This window comes from Suncus etruscus, chromosome X (genome assembly GCF_024139225.1).
Source record: "Suncus etruscus isolate mSunEtr1 chromosome X, mSunEtr1.pri.cur, whole genome shotgun sequence".
In the NCBI taxonomy this organism is placed as follows: domain Eukaryota; kingdom Metazoa; phylum Chordata; class Mammalia; order Eulipotyphla; family Soricidae; genus Suncus; species Suncus etruscus.
The window spans coordinates 102372685-102392708 of NC_064868.1; positions in this window are offsets into that span (position 1 = coordinate 102372685).

A 20024-nucleotide genomic window follows, 5' to 3' on the forward strand; every position below is an offset into this window, starting at 1 on the left:
CACTCTCCTAAACATATATGCACCGAATGAGGGGCCAGCAAAATATTTAATACAACTGCTGACAAATCTGAAAAATAATATCAACAACAACACAATAATTGTGGGGGACCTAAACACGGCTTTGTCAACACTGGACAGGTCAACCAGACTGAAACCCAACAAGAATATACTAGACCTGAGGAGAGAAATGGAAGAAAGAGGCCTAGTGGATATATATAGGACACTCCATCCCCAGAAACCTGGATACACATTCTTCTCCAATGTACATGGGACATTCTCCAGGATAGACTACATGCTGGCACATAAAACATACCTCCATAAGATCAAGAGGATAGAAATTTTGCAGACTACCTTCGCTGACCACAAGGCTCTGAAATTATTTGTGAACTCCAAAGGGACTCAGAAGAAACACTTTAACACCTGGAAGTTAAACAGCCTCATGCTCAATAACCAGTGGGTCCGAGATGAAATCAAGGAGGAAATAAAAAGGTTCCTGGAAACAAATGACAATAAAGACACAAACTCTCAGAACTTATGGGACACAGCAAAAGCAGTACTGAGAGGAAAATTTATAGCTTTGCAAGCACACATCAGGAAGGAAGAAGGAGCTTACCTGAGTAGCTTAATGACACAGCTAATAGAACTAGAAAATGCTCAACAAAAGGACCCAAGAACAGGAAGACAGAAGGAAATAACAAAGCTGAGAGCAGAAATCAACGAAGTGGAAACTCAAAAAACAATCCGAAAGATCAACGAAAGCAGAAGTTGGTTCTTTGAAAAAATAAACAAGATTGATAGACCACTGGCAAACCTAACAAAGAAAGAGAGAGAGAGAAACTTGATAACTCGTATCAGGAATGAAAAAGGAGAGATCACTACTGATATGACAGAGATTCAAAGGGTAATCAGAAACTACTTTGAAAAACTCTACGCCACTAAAAATGAGAACCTGGAAGAAATGGATAAATTCTTGGACTCTTATAATCTTCCACGGTTGAAGGAAGAGGATGTAGCATATCTAAACACCCCCATCACCATTGATGAAATTAAAACAGTAATCAAATGTCTGCCGAAAAACAAAAGCCCAGGTCCAGATGGATTCACTAATGAATTCTATCAAACTTTCCAAGAGGAACTACTGCCAATCTTGGCAAGACTCTTTCATGAAATTGAACAAACAGAAACACTTCCAAATAGCTTTTATGAAGCCAACATCACCTTGATACCTAAACCAGACAGAGACGCTACCAAAAAAGAAAATTACAGACCAATATCACTGATGAATGCAGATGCAAAGATCCTCAACAAAATCCTGGCAAATAGGATTCAATGCCTCATTAAGAAGATCATCCACTACGATCAAGTAGGTTTCATCCCAGGAATGCAAGGCTGGTTTAACATCCGTAAATCTATCAACATAATACACAACATCAATAACAAGAAAAATAAAAACCACATGATCATATCAATAGATGCAGAGAAAGCATTTGATAAGGTCCAACACCCATTCTTGATCAAAACTCTCAGCAAGATGGGAATGGAGGGAACCTTTCTCAATATAGTGAAGGCCATCTACCACAAGCCAGTGGCAAATATTATCCTCAATGGAGAAAAACTGAAAGCCTTCCCTCTAAATTCTGGCACAAGACAAGGCTGTCCTCTCTCACCACTCCTATTCAACATAGCACTGGAAGTACTTGCTATAGCGATTAGGCAAGAAAAGGATATCAAGGGAATCCAGATAGGAAAGGAAGAAGTCAAGCTCTCACTGTTTGCAGATGACATGATACTCTACTTAGAAAACCCTAAAGACTCTATCAAAAAGCTTCTAGAAACAATAGACTCATATAGCAAGGTGGCAGGCTACAAAATTAACACACAAAAATCAATGGCCTTTCTATACACCAACAGTAATAAAGAAGAAATGGACATTAAGAAAACAACCCCATTCACAATAGTACCACACAAACTCAAATTTCTTGGAATCAACTTGACTAAATATGTGAAGGACCTATACAAAGAAAACTATAAAGCTCTGCTCCAAGAAATAAGAGAGGACACACGGAAATGGAAACACATACCCTGCTCATGGATTGGCAGGATTAACATCATCAAAATGTCAATACTCCCCAAGGCATTATACAGATTTAATGCCATCCCTCTAAAGATACCCATGACATTCTTCAAAGAAGTGGATCAGACACTTTTGAAATTCATTTGGAACAATAAACACCCTCGAATAGCTAAAGCAATCATTGGGAAAAAGAATATGGGAGGAATTACTTTTCCCAACTTTAAACTGTACTACAAAGCAACAGTTATCAAAACAGCATGGTATTGGAATAAGGATAGGTCCTCAGATCAGTGGAATAGGCTTGAATACTCAGAAAATGTTCCCCAGAGATACAACCATCTAATTTTTGATAAAGGAGCAGGAAATCCTAAATGGAGCAGGGAAAGCCTCTTCAACAAGTGGTGTTCGCACAATTGGATAGCCACTTGCAAAAAATTAAACTTAGACCCCCAGCTAACATCATGTACAAAGGTAAAATCCAAATGGATTAAAGACCTCGATATCAGCCCCAAAACCATAAGATATATAGAACAGCACATAGGCAAAACACTACAGGACATTACAGGCATCTTCAAGGAGGAAACTGCACTCTCCAAGCAAGTGAAAGCAGAGATTAACAGATGGGAATATATTAAGCTGAGAAGCTTCTGCACCTCAAAGGAAATATTGCCCAGGATACAAGAGCCACCCACTGAGTGGGAGAAACTATTCACCCAATACCCATCAGATAAGGGGCTAATCTCCAAAATATACAAGGCACTGACAGAACTTTACAAGAAAAAAACATCTAACCCCATCAAAAAATGGGGAGAAGAAATGAACAGACACTTTGACAAAGAAGAAATACGCATGGCCAAAAGACACATGAAAAAATGTTCCACATCACTAATCATCAGGGAGATGCAAATCAAAACAACGATGAGATACCACCTCACACCCCAGAGAATGGCACACATCACAAAGAATGAGAATAAACAGTGTTGGCGGGGATGTGGAGAGAAAGGAACTCTTATCCACTGCTGGTGGGAATGCTGTCTAGTTCAACCTTTATGGAAAGCGATATGGAGATTCCTCCAAAAACTGGAAATCGAGCTCCCATACGATCCAGCTATACCACTCCTAGGAATATACCCTAGGAACACAAAAATACAATACAAAAACCCCTTCCTTACACCTATATTCATTGCAGCTCTATTTACCATAGCAAGACTCTGGAAACAACCAAGATGCCCTTCAACAGATGAATGGCTAAAGAAACTGTGGTACATATACACAATGGAATATTATGCAGCTGTCAGGAGAGATGAAGTCATGAAATTTTCCTATACATGGATGTACATGGAATCTATTATGCTGAGTGAAATAAGTCAGAGAGAGAGAGAAAAACGCAGAATGGTCTCACTCATCTATGGGTTTTAAGAAAAATGAAAGACACCCTTGTAATAATAATTTTCAGACACAAAAGAGAAAAGAGCTGGAAGTTCCAGCTCACCTCAGGAAGCTCACCACAAAGAGTGATGAGTTTAGTTAGAGAAATAACTACATTTTGAACTGTCCTAATATTGAGAATGTATGAGGGAAATGTAGAGCCTGTTTAGGGTACAGGCGGGGGTTGGGTGGGGAGGAGGGTGATTTGGGACTTGGGTGATGGGAATGTTGCACTGGTGATGGGTGGTGTTCCTTTTATGACTGAAACCCAAACACAATCATGTATGTAATCAAGGTGTTTAAATAAAAAAAAAAATTAAAAAAAAAAAAAAAGAAATTGTATCATCTATCTTATCAGACCATGATGCACTGAATATAAAAGTGAATTGAATACAAAAATTGAGAAACAACTTTAATTTTAACTTGAAGTTAAAGAGCTTACTACTGAACAATCAGTAGGTCAGAGAAGAAGTCAAAGTGGAAATCAAAAGACTTCTAGAAACAAATCAGAATGAAGACACAATTATAAGAATTTGTGGAACAAATCGAAAGTGGTTCTAAGGATAAAATTTAATAGCACATCTTAAGAAATTGGAAAATGACCAACAAAATGAGCCAAAATAAGAAAGGAGGAAAGAAATAATAAACATGAGGACAGATATTAATAAGCTGGAAACAAAAAAAACAATAAAAATCAATAAAAGCAATAGTTGGTTCTTTGAAAAAAATAAAGAAGCTCTATAAACAGTTAGCAAGATTCACAAAGAGAGAGAAACTTAATAAATTGAATCACAAATCGAAGGAAGATGTCACTACAGATAGATACTACAGAAATTCAAAGTGTAATCAGAGATTATTTTGAGCATTTTTTTATAACACAAAGCAAGAGAACTTGGATGAAATATATAAATTTTTGGACTCCCATAACCTCCCAAGGATGAACCAAGATGATCTGTAAAACCTGAATGTATCTATAATTATTGAGAATAATAAAATGATAATCAAAATCTCCCCCCCCAAAAAAAATCTCAGGGCCAGATGGCTTCACTAGTAAATTCTTTCAAACCTTTAAAGACGACCAACTTTCAATCTTATTCAAGATCTTCCAGAAAATTTAAGAAACAGAAACACTCCCAAATAGTTTCTATAAAGCTACCATCACCCTGATAAAAAAAATCAGGCACACCACACAAAAAGAGAATTACAGGACAATATCCACTATAAACACAGATGCATAGATGCACAACAAAGTACTAGCAAATAGAATTCAACAGCTCATCAAGAAGGTCATGCACCATGACTAAGTAGGATTCATTCCAGAGATGCAATTATGGTTTAACATATACAAGTCAATTAATATAATACTCCATATCAAAAACATAAAAATAATATGATAATAGCATTATATGCAGAGAAGACATTCGACAAATTCTGGCAACTGTTCATGATAAAAACTCTCACAAGATGGGAATTGAATGACCCTTCCTTGATATAATCAAATCCTTTTACTGCAGTCCCATGACAAGCATTACACTCAAAGGGAAAAATTTGAAGCCTTTTCTCTACAATCTGGTACAAGTCAAGGTTGACCCCTCTCACTATTTCTATACAGTATAGTACTGTAAGTAATAAGCATGACAATTAGACAAGAAAGAATTATGAAGGGCATCCCAGATAGAAAAGGAAGAAGTCAAGCTCTCACTTTTTGCGCATAACATGATACTGTATTTAGAAAATCCTAGACTACAAAAATCTACTAGAAACAATAGATCTGTATATTAAAGTGTCAGGTTACAAAACCAATAAGCAAAATTCATTGACTTTTTATATTACAAGTAATGATAGAAAAAAAGATCTATTTAAAAAAATCTCATTCAAAATTGTGCTTCAGAAAGGCAAGTATCTTGTTGTTAACTTAAAGGGGTGAAAGGCCTTCACAAAGAAAACTACAAAGCACTATTTCAAGAAATAAAAAGGACACAAGAAACTGGAAGCACATACTATCCTCTTGGGTTGGGAGGATTAATATTATTAAAATGGAAATAATTCCCAAAGCATTGTACAGATTTAATGTAATTCCTCTAAGATACCCATGATTTTTCAAATAAGTAGATCAAACACTACTGAAATTCAAATAGAATAATAAATATCCACAAATACCTAAAGCAATCCTTGGGAAAAAGAAGATGGGATGCATCACTTTTTCAACTTCAAACTGTATTATAAAGAAGTAGTCATGACAAAAACATGATATTAGCATGAAGGCAGGCCCATAGATCAATGGAATAGAGTTGAATATTCTGAGACTCTAAGGTATATGATCAATTAATCTTTGATAAGGGGGTAAGAAAAATAAACCTGAGCAAGGAAAGCCTCTTTAATAAGTGATATTTTGCACGAAAGCACCACCGGGAGAGTAAATGAACCTGAGCGGAGTCTGTAGTTAATCCCATGACAATATACTCCAAGGGTGGAGAAACCCCATATCTCTTAGGCCAAGTGAATTTCTTTAAGAATGACCCCAATATTTACTGTGCCAGTGCAGGAGGGAAAAAAGGCAAAAAGCACAAAACATTTTTTATTTTTATATATTAATTTTTATCTTCATTTATTATTTTTATTTTTATTTACCTATCTACTTTTTGTCGATTTCTTTGTTGTGGAGTGGTTATTGAAGTTGTTATCCCCATTTATATTTTTTCTTCTTTTCTTTTCTTTCTTTAAGTGCTCTGCCATGTTTTTTATCTCAAGACCATGGCTTTTTTTGTGGTGCTTATCGTTATTGTAGGAGTGCTCACTGGATATTTGACACTTAATTTTGAACTGTTGGGGTGTTTCACCTTCTTTTTCTCCTTCATCTCTCAAACCAATGATGAGAGCCTCTAGAAGAATTCTGCCCACTTTCGGTGTATTAACTTTTACCCCAGTTTATTACTTTTCTCTTCTTCAAACAAAATCACATAACTTAAACTATCTAGTCCTGCCTCCCAGTTAGAGGGGGGAAATAAGGGAGGCACCAAGACCAAGACTACTAAGTAGTAAGCTAGGTACAGAGGGGACCACATATTCTAGTAGCCCCCGGGGGTGAGGGAGGAGAATGTGAGAGGTAGGACGAAAACGGAGGTGTAGGAAGGACTTATCGGTGATGGGAATCCCCCTGATTTTATGTAAATATGTACCTAAAATATTGTCAACAATAAGTAAGCCACTATGATCAAAATAAAAATTATATTAAAAAATAAGTGATATTTTGGAAACTGGTCAACTATAAGCCAAAATAAGTGAACTCAAACCTCTATAATGCTGTGTACAAAAGTCAAATCAAAGTAGATTAAAAACTTTGATGTCAGATCTCATACCATAAGTTACATAGAGGAAAATATAGCCAGAACCCTCCATGACATATTAACTAAAGACATCTTCAAGGAGGACACACCACTGTCTAAGCAAGTGGAAGCAATGATAAACAAATGGGAATACATTAACATAAAAAGCGTCTGCAACTCAAAGGGAATGGCGATCAGCATACAAAGACACTCCACCAAATGGGCAAAACTATTTTTCCAATGCCTATCTGATAAATGGTTAATATTCCTAATATACAAGGCATTTACTTGTAGGCTCAAAAAACTCACCTAGGGTCCAGAGTTTGCCCTGCATGTCACCTACCAGGGACGAACCTGGGTTCAGTTCCCAGCATCTCTTATATGATCCCCGAGCCTACCAGGAGTGATTTCTGAGTACAGAGCCAGAAGTAACCCTGAGTGGTGTCGAGTGTGCCCCCAAATAAAAAAACACAAATAAACAAAAAAACCACATCTAATTCCATCCAAAATGGGGAGAATAAATGAACAGACATTTTTTTTCAAAGAATAAATTCTGATGGCCAAAATGCTTCACATCATTTATCATCAAGGAGATGCACATCAAACCAACAATGAGATATCATCTCACACCACACACTGGAACACATCACAAAGAAAAAGACAAACCAGTGCTGTCAGGGAGAAAGGGGATTCTCATTCACTACTGGTGGGAATGACTTGTCCAGCCATTTTGAAAAATCCTATGGATATTCTTTAAACAACTAGAAATTGAACTTCCACTCAATTGAGCAGTTCCACTCCTCAGAATATATTCTAGGAGTCCAAAACCACAGTATAGAAAGTTTTTTTTACATCCCTATGCTCATTACAGCACTATTTATAATAGCCAATTTCTGGAAACAACCCAAGTACCTGTGAACAGATGAGTGGATAAAGATACTGCGGTACATATCCAATGAAAGTTTAAGCCAGAGAATTTACCTACTCAGCTAATGGTCTAATTATTTTGCTTGTCCAAAAATATATATATTTCCCTCTCTTTTAAGAGGCAGAATTCTATTTTTTTCTTCACATTTCCTGTACCAAAATGTTCTGACCGGAATCACTCTAACATGGTCAGGTTCCACCCAGGAACCAATTGGCCAGTCTTCATGGTGATGGGACTATCTCCAAGGACTCAGAACTCTGACCGCTGTGCATATTAATTATATTTTTAAAGTCTGTCTTGGCTCATTTTCCCTGCACTAAAATTATAATACAAATGAATCCCTCAGGAATTCAGCAAATTGGCTGTGATAAATATTTCAGAAAATAAAAAAAGAAACTGTGATATATCTACACATTGGAATACTACAGAGCTGTTAGGAAAAATAAAGTCATAAAACTTGCTTATACATGAATGGCTATGGAAAGAATTATGCTGAGTGCAATGAGTCAAAGGGACAGGTATAGACATTGTATGATCACACTCGTTTGTGAGATATTAAAAAAGACAGTAGGTAATAATTAATATCCAGAGACAATAAAGATGAGGGCCAGTAGGAACAGTCCATGGTATAGTACTTCCCAGAAATAGCAGGTGGGTGGACGTTGTGTATGTAAACATTTTAAGGGATTATCATGTTACTGACCCTACCCTGATCGGCGATTGTGCCTTACCCTAGGGTGTGACCTGGCATTCTGCCCCCACCATAGGGTGGTACCTGATCCCACCATTGGGTGGTACCTGATTCTGGGGGATAAAAACAAGGGTCTGTGGAAGGCGAGGGGCTTTTTGGCTGGAACTGATGCTGAGGCTTTGGACTTCAATCTTGTCCACCAACTAAAGCTAATATTTCCACAAGCCTGACTGTCTGCGAGCTGTTTACCCACTGCTTCACCTCAGAACCACCGGCTGAACAGGGTGGCAGATGCATGCTCTGAGCTGGAGGGGAAAGACCTCATCCTCCATCCCTCCATCAGTCAACCTCTTCAGGGGCTGACTTGCAACATAATGGCACCCAGAGAGGCTGAACCAGGACCCTCAATAAGTGTAAGTGAAATACTTCATTGGAAATTACCTATGCTGACCCTTAAATGGTTTCTGTGGTTAGTCATGTGGATTCTGCCACCTTTTTGCTTACACATTGGTTCTCTATTATACAAGTGGATTATTCCATTTTGTTTAAAACTAATTGGTTTTGATCTAAGGATAATCACTGCAGTTGGATGGTTGTGCTCAATATTTCAAATGAAAATTGCATTGTCTCCAGCTGTCATAGTTTGTGGAATTTCTGTGTTGGCTCACATTGTTACTGTGAGCATAGTATTTTAGGTTATTTAGGAAATAGAAAGTGTAGAAATGGTGAAGCTAAAACCAGTATGGATAATAAGGAAATCTTTCCAATGAAAATTCAGACCAAGGTGCAGGCTGATGAATCCAACCCCACCATCAACAATATAGAAATTTTTGTTGGAAGAAAAACAACTCGGAAAGTTAAGCCTGATTCTAGCGAATCGCATGGCACTAGTGACTCAGACAATGATCAACCTCCGGTGCTAACTCCACAAGTGAGGCCTGATTCTATTCACAAAATTGAATCGCACAATAGTGCAGATTTAGATGCTGAACCACCCGCACGCCTCAGAGCTCTATTCAGAGTAATTTTGCTAATCCGGCCTCATTCCCTTTACATGGTGTACATGTTTCGAACTATGTACCCTACCAGATGGAAGAATTAGATCGGTTTAAAAAAGCATGTAAAGAGTATGGTCCAAAATCACCATACAGTGTGGAGTTACTAAGACTTTGGATTCATAACTCATCTTGGACTTTGTATAATTTTAAAAGAATTGCTGAAATATGTCTGTCGTCTAAATAGCTAACTGAATGGGAAATGTACTATTCAGAAGGCGTAAAAGCCAAATTATATAGCCTGGATGGTACAAAAAAACAAGTGGCAGGTGTTACTCTATCATATGAATTATTGATGGCAGAAAATCAATTTGCAAATATTCAGACACAAGCAGCTTTACCTAAAGAAATCTTAAATTTAATTAGGGATATTGCATTGTCATCATGGGAAAAATTGATTCTAACAGCATTGGTAGAGGAAACTTTTTAAAAATTACCCAAGGCCCTTATGAGTCATATGCAGAGTTTGTAGGTAAGATTAAAGATGTTCTGAAGTTACAAGTCGAAGATGAGGAGATAAGAAAATTTCTAGTAAAATCTTTGGCTTATCATAATGCAAATTCGGTCTGTAGATTAGTATTGAATACATTAAATGAAAAGGCAGATGTGAATGATTTCCTTTATGCTTGTTGGAATGTCTATGGGGAACCCCAACCCCCACTCCACTTAGACTCGGTACAAACCTTCCCAGTTACCAAGGGAATGATGCCTTACTCCCCTTGGGGACAGGGCACATTCCGTAAACCAGGTCTTTGCCCAAATGCAAAAAGGGTCACCACTGGGCGAAAGATTGCAGATCTGGAAACCTCATTGATAATAATCTAAGTAGAGGTTCAACACAATCCCCAGGAGGCAAATTGCCTGCTACCATTGTGGAAAAAAGGGGCATATCAAAAGAAATTGCTGTTTCCTTATAAATTCAGCTTCTCGAGGGCACACATACAAGATGCAGGGAAACGCCCACAGAGCCTCCCCTGAGGCCCTTCCAAACAAGGGGTAAAGTTCACAGACAATAATCCTTCCAAGCCCAGCCCAAGAAAATTCATCACGATAAGAGAATTAATTCACTCCACATCAGGGCGTGCCAGATTAGACATATTATGCCCAGAGGACATTACAATTTACCCAGGAGCATGCCTTTACATGTTAGAAACTGGCATTGTGGGTCTGCCACCCCCAGATACTATGGGTTTGATTCTTGGCAGAAGTTCCCTGAATATAAAGGGTATATCAGGACCACTACTGTCATTGATTCAGATTCTATGGGAGAAATCATTGTAGTTATTACTGTACCAGTTACATGGACCTTTAAAAAAGGAGAAGCAATTGCCCAGATAGTAATAGTGCATTATGTCAAATTTGGGACTTCAGATAAGACTATAATTGGAGGTTTTGGAAGCACAGATCCTGGTGCTGCTCAAAACCCAATCGTGGCTCTGGTTAATAAATTTAAAGATGAACACCCAATGATCAAACTTCACTTGGAAGGGCAACCCTTTGACAGCATGATAGATAGGGGTGCTCAGGTTACTCTAATTTCTGATAAAGAATGGCCAGAAAATTGGCCTCTTCAGGAAATCCCGTATTCACTAGAAGGAGTACGAGGCCTGAGCTCCTGTCTGTTGAGTACGAGGACTATTATATTTTATGGCCCAGAAAATCAAAAAGCGATAATTATACCTCACGTGGGCCCATTTTCACCATCCCTGTGGGGCCATGACCTACAGAAACAGCGGAAAGCAGAATTCCACATTCAGTTAGCTCCAGAAGAGCCCAAACCTTCTTTTGATTTAAAAACCCAAAAATTTTAATAGGGGTCACTACCATAAAAACAACAGCACCAATAAAAATAAAATGGAAATCTAACAAGCCAATTTGGACAGGCCAGTGGCCCCTTAAAACTGATAAAGTAAAGGTGCTGACAGAATTAGTAGAGGAATAGACAGGACCTTTGGAATGGGTGTATTTACATAACAAACAGCCTCGCTCAGTTGTCGCCTACTTGCATCTGATTTCAGAGATTATTATCAAGGCAAGACTCAGATCTATATCTTTCCTATGTTTTGACTCAGATATAATAGTTTTGCCAATACCAAAAAAGTAAATTGAGTCAATATTGCCTCTTAATGTATCTCAACAAAGGGTCCTCTCAGATTTCACAGGCGAAATATTCTCCCGTTATCCAGTAGGAAAAACTTGGAACTTTTAAAAGAAAACTCAGTTTGTTATTTCTTCAATTGTTCGTGATCCCCCTATTCCCAATGCCAAGGTTTTTTACATTGATGGATCCCAAAATAAAAAAGGAGGAATAACCGGGGACAAGATTAATATGACCATAGATACCAAATATAAATCTGCACAGAAATTTGAATTAGCAATGTTAATTTACCTATTAAAATGTATCTGAAGCCATAAATATAGTTCTGATTCTTTGCATGTGGTAAATTTATGTCATGTGATAGCCACTGCTTCCCTTAATGCTAATAACCCGATCATACCGAACTTACTTAAACGATTACAGCAGCTTCTTCAAAAACGAACTGAGCCCATCTTCATCACGCATATTAGAGCCCACTGAGGTCTTCCAGGACTGATGGCTCAAGGAAATAAAACTGCTGACTTGCAAGCAATGCCTATATTTAAATCACCTGTAGTGGAACATTCAGCCCTACACACAAATGCTCGCCATTTACATGTGAATTACCAAATTCCATTGAGGCAAGCTAGAGAAATTGTAGAAAACTGCAACATATGTGCACCGTTAATAAAAAAGACACATAGCAGGAGCAAACCCAAGAGGCTTACAGTCTAACAAACTTTGGCAAATGGATATAACTCAAACAGATTTATTTTAAAGAAAACCTTATCTTCATGTTGTGATGGAAACTTATTCTCGGTTTATGTGGGCAATTCCTATGTCTTCTCAAAAATCTAAGGCTGTTTGTAGTTTTCATTTACAATGTTTTTCTGTGATGGGTATTTCATATTCTATAAAAACTGATAATGGGCCAGCCTATGTTAGCAAAACTTTTCAATCTTTTGTAAAGAATGGCAGATAAGACATCTGAAAGGAATTTCTTACAATTGTAGGGGACAGGCCATTGTAGAAAGGAGACGAAAACCTTAAAAACTCAATTACAAAAAAATAGAAAAAGACACGCCTGCCCAATGGGGCCTGACTGTGAAAAACTGTGATTGCTGCCTGTGTTTCTGTCTACTATCCTGTTGCGTGAACTTCTTGGAAGTGGGCCGAAAAGAGGCTCCAGAAAACTCACTCTCCCAGAGGCCAGTTCCAGGGCGGGACTCCATAATGTGAAAACCGGCTATGCTTCGCAGAAGCCAGGTCCCCTGTTTATGACGTCAGGCTGGGAAAATCCACGAAACTATGCCTGCCCAGTGGGGCCTGACTGTGAAAAACTGTGAGTGCTGCCTGTATGTGTCTGTCTACTATCCTGTTTCATGAACCTCTTGGGAGTGGGACAAAAAGAAGCTCCAGCAGAGCATGGCCACTCTGCTTCGCTATGCGGTCATGCGCTCTTTCTTTTTTTTCTTTTTTTTTAAATTTATTTAAACACCTTAATTACATACATGATTGTGTTTGGGTTTCAGTCATGTAAAGAACACAACCCATCACCAGTGCAACATTCCCATCACCAATGTCCCAAGTCTCCCTTCGCCCCACCCGACCCCCGCCTGTACTCTAGACAGGCTCTCCATTTTCCTCATACATTCTCATTATTAGGACAGTTCAAAATGTAGTTATTTCCCTAACTAAACTCATTACTCTTTGTGGTGAGCTTCCTGAGGTGAGCTGGATCTTCCAGCTCTTTTCTCTTTTGTGTCTGAAAATTATTATTACAAGGGTGTCTTTCATTTTCCTTAAAACCCATAGATGAGTGAGACCATTCTGCGTTTTTCTCTCTCTCTGACTTATTTCACTCAGCATAATAGATTCCGTGTACATCCATGTATAGGAAAATTTCATGACTTCATCTCTCCTGACAGCTGCATAATATTCCATTGTGTATATGTACCACAATTTCTTTAGCCATTCGTCTGTTGAAGGGCATCTTGGTTGTTTCCAGAGTCTTGCTATGGTAAATAGTGCTGCAATGAATATAGGTGTAAGGAAGGGGTTTTTGTATTGTATTTTTGTGTTCCTAGGGTATATTCCTAGGAGTGGTATAGCTGGATTGTATGGGAGCTCAATTTCCAGTTTTTGGAGGAATCTCCATATAGCTTTCCATAAAGGTTGAACTAAATGGCATTCCCACCAGCAGTGGATAAGAGTTCCTTTCTCTCCACATCCCCGCCAACACTGTTTATTCTCATTCTTTGTGATGTGTGCCATTCTCTGGGGTGTGAGGTGGTATCTCATCGTTGTTTTGATTTGCATCTCCCTGATGATTAGTGATGTGGAACATTTTTTCATGTGTCTTTTGGCCATGTGTATTTCTTCTTTGTCAAAGTGTCTGTTCATTTCTTCTCCCCATTTTTTGATGGGGTTAGATTTTTTTTTCTTGTAAAGTTCTGTCAGTGCCTTGTATATTTTGGAGATTAGCCCCTTATCTGATGGGTATTGGGTGAATAGTTTCTCCCACTCAGTGGGTGGCTCTTGTACCCTGGGCACTATTTTCTTTGAGGTGCAGAAGCTTCTCAGCTTAATATATTCCCATCTGTTAATCTCTGCTTTCACTTGGTTGGAGAGTGCAGTTTCCTCCTTGAAGATGCCTGAAATGTCCTGGAGTGTTTTGCCTATGTGCTGTTCTATATATCTTATGGTTTTGGGGCTGATATCGAGGTCTTTAATCCATTTGGATTTTACCTTTGTACATGATGTTAGCTGGGGGTCTAAGTTCAATTTTTTGCAAGTGGCTATCCAATTGTGCCAACACCACTTGTTGAAGAGGCTTTCCCTGCTCCATTTAGGATTTCCTGCTCCTTTATCAAAAATTAGGTGGTTGTATGTCTGGGGAACATTTTCTGAGTATTCAAGCCTATTCCACTGATCTGAGGACCTATCCTTATTCCAATACCATGCTGATTTGATAACTGTTGCTTTGTAGTACAGTTTAAAGTTGGGCAAAGTAATTCCTCCCATATTCTTTTTCCCAATGATTGCTTTAGCTATTCGAGGGTGATTATGGTTCCAAATAAATTTCAAAAGTGTCTGATCCACTTCTTTGAAGAATGTCATGGGTATCTTTAGAGGGATGGCATTAAATCTGTATAATGCCTTGGGGAGTATTGCCATTTTGATGATGTTAATCCTGCCAATCCACGAGCAGGGTATGCGTTTCCATTTCCGTGTGTCCTCTCTTATTTCTTGGAACAGAGTTTTATAGTTTTCCTTGTATAGGTCCTTCACATATTTAGTCAAGTTGATTCCAAGATATTTGAGTTTGTGTGGCACTATTGTGAATGGGGTTGTTTTCTTAATGTCCATTTCATCCTTATTACTATTGGTGTATAGAAAGGCCATTGAATTTTTTGTGTTAATTTTGTAGCCTGCCACCTTGCTATATGAGTCTATTGTTTCTAGAAGCTTTTTGATAGAGTCTTTAGGGTTTTCTAAGTAGAGTATCATGTCATCTGCAAACAGTGAGAGCTTGACTTCTTCCTTTCCTATCTGGATTCCCTTGATATCCTTTTCTTGCCTAATCGCTATAGCAAGTACTTTCAGTGCTATGTTGAATAGGAGTGGTGAGATGGGACAAACTTGTCTTGTGCCAGAATTTAGAGGGAAGGCTTTTAGTTTTTCTCCATTGAGGATAATATTTGCCACTGGCTTGTGGTAGATGGCCTTCACTATATTGAGAAAGGTTCCCTCCATTCTCATCTTGCTGAGAGTTTTGATCAAGAATGGGTGTTGGACCTTATCAAATGCTTTCTCTGCATCTATTGATATGATCATGTGGTTTTTTTTCTTGTTATTGATGTTGTGTATTATGTTGATAGATTTAGGGATGTTAAACCAGCCTTGCATTCCTGGGATGAAACCTACTTGATCGTAGTGGATGATCTTTTTAACGAGGCCTTGAATCCTATTTGCCAGGATTTTGTTGAGGATCTTTGCATCTGCATTCATCAGTGATATTGGTCTGTAATTTTCTTTTTTGGTAGCGTCTCTGTCTGGTTTAGGTATCAAGGTGATGTTGGCTTCATAAATGGTATTTGGAAGTGTTTATATTTGTTCAATTTTATGAAAGAGTCTTGCCAAGATTGGCAGTAGTTCCTCTTGGAAATTTTGATAGAATTCATTAGTGAATCCATCTGGACCTGGGCTTTTGTTTTTCGGCAGACATTTGATTACTGTTTTAATTTCATCAATGGTGATGGGGGTGTTTAGATATGCTACATCCTCTTCCTTCAACCGTGGAAGATTATAAGAGTCCAAGAATTTATCCATTTCTTCCAGGTTCTCATTTTTAGTGGCGTAGAGTTTTTCAAAGTAGTTTCTGATTACCCTTTGAATCTCTGTCATATCAGTAGTGATTTCTCCGTTTTCATTCCTGATACGAGTTATCAAGTTTCTCTCTCTCTCTTTCTTTGTTAGGTTTGCCAGTGGTCTATCAATCTTGTTTATTTTTTCAAAGAACCAACTTCTGCTTTTGTTGATCTTTCGGATTGTTTTTTGAGTTTCCACATCGTTGATTTCTGCTCTCAGCTTTGTTATTTCCTTCTGTCTTCCTATTCTTGGGTCCTTTTGTTGAGCATTTTCTAGTTCTATTAGCTGTGTCATTAAGCTACTCAGGTAAGCTCCTTCTTCCTTCCTGATGTGTGCTTGCAAAGCTATAAATTTTCCTCTCAGTACTGCTTTTGCTGTGTCCCATAAGTTCTGATAGATTGTGTCTTTATTGTCATTTGTTTCCAGGAACCTTTTTATTTCCTCCTTGATTTCATCTCGGACCCACTGGTTACTGAGCATGAGGCTGTTTAACTTCCAGGTGTTAAAGTGTTTCTTCTGAGTCCCTTTGGAGGTCACAAATAATTTCAGAGCCTTGTGGTCAGCGAAGGTAGCCTGCAAAATTTCTATCCTCTTGATCTTATGGAGGTATGTTTTATGTGCCAGCATCTAGTCTATCCTGGAGAATGTCCCATGTACATTGGAGAAGAATGTGTATCCAGGTTTCTGGGGATGGAGTGTCCTATATATATCCACTAGGCCTCTTTCTTCCATTTCTCTCCTCAGGTCTAGTATATTCTTGTTGGGTTTCAGTCTGGTTGACCTATCCAGTGTTGACAAAGCCGTGTTAAGGTCCCCCACAATTATTGTGTTGTTGTTGATATTATTTTTCAGATTTGTCAACAGTTGTATTAAATATTTTGCTGGCCCCTCATTCGGTGCATATATGTTTAGGAGAGTGAATTCTTCCTGCTCTACGTACCCCTTGATTAATATAAAATGTCCATCTTTGTCCCTTACAACCTTCCTGAGTATAAAGTTTGCATTATCTGATATTAGTATGGCCACTCCAGCTTTTTTATGGGTGTTGTTTGCTTGGATAAATTTTCTCCAGCCTTTTATTTTGAGTCTATGTTTGTTCTGACTATTCAGGTGCGTTTCTTGTAGGCAGCAGAAGGTTGGATTGAGTTTTTTGATCCATTTAGCCACTCTTTGTCTCTTAACTGATGCATTTAGTCCATTGACGTTGAGAGAAAGAATTGTCCTGGGATTTAACGCCATCTTTATTTCAAAATTTGGTGTGTCTTTTGGGTAGTCTTGTCTTAGATTAGGTCTTTCAGTTTTTCTCTTAAGACTGGTTTTGTGTCTGTGAAGTTTCTGAGCTGTTTTTTGTCTGTGAGGCCATGTATTCTTCCGTCAAACCGGAAAGTGAGTTTTGCTGGGTATAGTATTCTGGGTGAAGCATTCATTTCATTCAGTCTTGTCACAATATCCCACCACTGCTTTCTGGCATTGAGTGTTTCTGGTGACAGGTCTGCTGTAAATCTCAGGGAAGCTTGCTTGAATGTGATTTTACCTTTTGATCTTGCTGTTTTCACAATTCTGTCTCTATCTGTGGGATTTGTCATTGTGACTAGGATGTGTCTTGGGGTGGTTTTTCTGGGGTCTCTTTTGGTTGGTACTCTTCGGGCATGCAGGATTTGATCACATATATTCTTTAGCTCTGGAAGTTTCTCTTTAATGATGTTCTTGACCGTTGATTCTTCCTGGAAATTTTCTTCCTGGGTCTCTGGGACTCCAATGATTCTTAAGTTGTTTCTGTTGATCTTATCATAGACTTCTATTTTCATCTGTTCCCATTCTTTGACTAATTTTTCCATTGTCTGCTCATTTGCTTTAAGTTTTTTGTCCATTCTCTCCTACTGTATGGAATTGTTATGTATCTCATCTTCCACAGCACCAAGTCTATTCTCAGCTTCTGATACCCTGTCCCAGAGCTTATCCATTTTGTCATTCACTTTGTTTACTGACTTTTTCAGTCCTGTTAGTTGACATGTTATTTCAGTTTGGAGTTTTGTGATTTCTGTCTTCATATTTTCTTGGTTCTTATTAGTGTTCTGTTTAACTCGATCCATGGTTTCTTGGAGTCCGTTGAGCATCTTCCATATTGCTAGTCTAAAGTCCTTATCTGAGAGGTTGATTAGTTGGTTGGTCATTGTCTGGTCCTCAGAATTGTCATCTTCATTCTCTATGTCTGATGCTGGCCTACGTTGTTTCCCCATTGTCACACTTGTATTGTGGGTTTTTCTACGTGTTGTGGTGGTATTCATTGTCTATATGATGCAGGCAGCACACTCCTCTGGCTCCTCCCTTTCTGGATGGGCTGACTTGCCTCTAAGGGAGGGGAGTCCTCCGTGGATGAAGCCTCACACTGTGTCAAATCTTAGGCCCGAGCATGCAACAGAGAAGACAGTCGGAGAGAAATGTTTGCTTCTGTGATATAGCGCCGTTCTTAGTGTGATTTTTCCTTCTTGTTGCAATGGAGTTCTTTCTTTAGAAAGAGTGCATGGCCGTGTAGTGAAGCGGAGCCGGTGTACTTTCGCAGATTTTCTCCGCCTGGTGTCACACACAGGGAGCCGGCTTTTGCAAAGCTTTGCCGGTTTTCATGCTCTGTAGTCCCTCCCTGAAAATGGTGTCTGGGCGAGCGAGGTTTCTGGAGCCTCTTTTTTGCCCCACTCGCAAGAGTTTCACGCAAGAGGACAGTAGACAGACATAGACAGGTCACACTCACAGTTTTTCACAGTTGGGCCCCACTGGGCAGGTGTACTTTCGCGGATTTTCCCCGCCTGGTGTCACACACAGGGAGCCGGCTTTTGCAAAGCTTTGCCGGTTTTCATTCTCTGTAGTCCCTCCCTGAAAATGGCGTCTGGGCGAGCGAGGTTTTTGGAGCCTCTTTTTGCCCCACTCGCAAGAGTTTCATGCAAGAGGACAGTAGACAGACAAAGACAGGTCACACTCACAGTTTTTTAGTTAGGCCCCACTGGGCCAGTGTACTTTCGCGGATTTTCCCCGCCTGATTGTCATGCGCTCTTTCTAAGAAAAGAACACCATCGCAACATGAAGGAAAAAACCACACTAAGAACAGTGCTGGATCACTGAATCAAGCATTTCTCTCTGGACTGTCTTCTCTGCTGCATGCTCAGGCTTAAGATTTGATCCTGTGTGAGGCTTTATCCACGAGGTCTCCCCTCCCTTGGAGGCAAGTTGGCCCATCCAGAAAGGGTGGAGCCAAAGGAGTGTGCTGCCTGCATCATTTAGCCAATGAATACCACCACAACATGTAGAAAAACCCACAATACAAGTGTGACAATGGGGAAACAGTGCAGGCCAACATCAGACATAGAGAATGAAGATGACAATTCTGATGATCAGATAATGACCAACCAACTAATCAACCTCTCAGATAAGGACTTTAGACTAGTAATATGGAAGATGCTCAACGGACTCAAAGAAACCATGGATCAAGTTGAACAGAACACTAATAAAAAAATAGAAAAAGAGGTTTACCACCAACGGATTTGCTATCTTTGACTCTTATCACGCTAAATTACTTAAACTTACCCCAAGGGGAAAGTTACACTGCAGCAGAAAGACATTTTACAGAAGATATTCGGAGACAAAAAACAACCCATAAACCTATTTGGATCAAAGAGGATGAAAAATGGATAGCTGGATATCTTCTCCTAAGAGGAAGGGGTTATGCCTATGTTTCTACAAATGATAACCCTCCCAAGAAATTTTGCGTTCCATTACGCCTTGTTAGAAAGCAGATAGCACAAATGATCAGGTTCAGACTATAATCTCCCCTTCAGAGCAAAAACAGAATCCTCCAGACACTAACAGCAGTAATATTGCTGAGGTCTCTGGGGCAGGGAACAAGGATTTAGCTGTCACACACCATACATTGAGTGAGACTGATGGTAGTGATAAACCCTTACACTCCGAGATGCAAAAGGAAAGACAGGAACTTGTCTTAACTGGGCTCCAAAATATAGGAAACTCTTGCTACATGAACTCAATATTGCAATGCTTGTATAATATTTCAGACTTGACTCA